The following is a 1,994-nucleotide window of genomic DNA, read 5'->3' as shown; positions in this document are numbered from 1 at the left end:
TTCTCAATGTATCCTATTGGAAAGTACAAACTTCATATATCACTTGAATCTCGATTAGAATCTCAATTAAAGTAGTCATCATTCCACACAATCATTATCGCCAAAAATGCCATTCAATTTGTGGCAGAAAAATTCTTTTCTCGTGTCCATCGGCATACCGTTGTAACGTAAAGTGCGTTACAGTATACGCGAAATAATTTATGCAAATGTTACCAAGCCCCTAGAAAATAACAGTTATGTCACGGACTGGTCACTTCCGGTTCTCTCGTCATTAATACTCTTTTTTTTATCTAAGTTCGTGGTAATCGCAACGAACATTAATTACACAGAACCGTAATAAATAACCATCTACACTTATGAAACATCTATGTATGGACTGTTTTAAATGTTTTACATATGCGCTACATCGGTGATTAATCGAACGCGATCATCTCGTAGATTTCGTGAAAGATCAAATCTAACCGCAATTATCTTACAAAAAATGTCATTAAATTAATAATATTTTAAACGAACTTAATTCTACGAGAAATTTCATTGAACGCCAGTAAATTAACGATATTTAAATAATAAATAATATTTCATCAAATAAAGAAATAATTAATCAATTAAAACTTGCAGGGACGATTTTATAATCGATTTAATCATCGATCTATTTTCGAAATGATTTGCAAGATTGAGATCTGAATCGTGTAAATTGCACGGTGTAAATATCATATCGTGTTGTACGATGGTTGAAAAAAAGCGAGTTTGTGCAAAAGGGGATTTCTCTTTGGGGTATGAAAGGTTTCTTAGAAGACGAAGGTGGTTGGGAAAGAGTTTAATTGGCGGCAAATTAAGGATTCAATTATCAAAGGGAGCAAAAGCTTTCGCGCGTATATTTTATATTGAAAATGATTGCTCTTGATTCAACGTTTATAACGTTGGCCTTCGTGAAGTAAAAGTAAAATGGCGTTCGCTAACGGTGTCGAATTTTTTCTTAACGATTCTAGTTGAATAATATCACGAATTTGTCGGGATTATTGTAACAATAATTTTACTTACTTGTTTTAATTATCCAGTAATTAACTGTAGTAATCGTTCACTGATAGAATCAAATTTTTATCGAAAATTTTATTTAAACAAGATTCAAAGATTAATACAAATTACTATGGAGCTACAATAATTTCGTTTACTTCTTTCATAAGCACACAATCTTTACGATAAATATCTTCCTTGATAATTTTATTTATGTAATACCTACTTGGATTTTTTAATAAATAACTATAATTGCATTTTTATTGGTGCTTGTTTCTTAACTGAATAATCTTTAAAAAAAAAGGCAACAATCGTGTGACATTCTGCACAGTGTCAAAATAAGCAGGAACCGGAAGTATGGTGCTCTATTATTTAAAATTTTCATTAATTGTCTTTGGAATTAATTATTATTTACACATTACGCACGATACATTTTGTGTATTTCATGATCATTTCTTCTAAACAAACTCTTCTATTCCAATGACAATTTACATCTGATTACATTACATTTTTATTTAACAATCCTCACGTCCCAAAAATATTATCTTCCTATTTGCAAAAAGGATCTAATAAGAAGCAAATTATTTAAAGGACACTCCAGTTAGAACGTACAAGTGACAGCAATAAGCCTTCGATAGTATCCTCCATTTTGCAATAACCTTGCAAAAATGTTCAACGCCCTTTGATATATGCGGAAATACGAAGCGATCTTATGATCAAAGCAGTAGAAGGGGAAATAAAATATCTATACAACGGATACATGATAGGGCTTGGAAACTATTCTAGCAATGTAGCAAATAATCTACAAGCATTTGCATGTTATAAATATTCCAAAATATACATTTTCTTCCTTTCAAAAAGCACAATGTTATACGAATGAAAAATATTCGTCTGATTAAGTCAAAATTATCGACTTAGGTTATTTAGAAGATTGATCAGTAATATAGAAGGGTGAATATATAAAAACGAAATGTACGAAC

The sequence above is a fragment of the Bombus bifarius genome, unplaced genomic scaffold (assembly GCF_011952205.1).
Source record: "Bombus bifarius isolate JDL3187 unplaced genomic scaffold, Bbif_JDL3187 scf7180000009337, whole genome shotgun sequence".
NCBI lineage: Eukaryota > Metazoa > Arthropoda > Insecta > Hymenoptera > Apidae > Bombus > Bombus bifarius.
Note: the sequence above shows the minus strand (reverse complement) of the source record.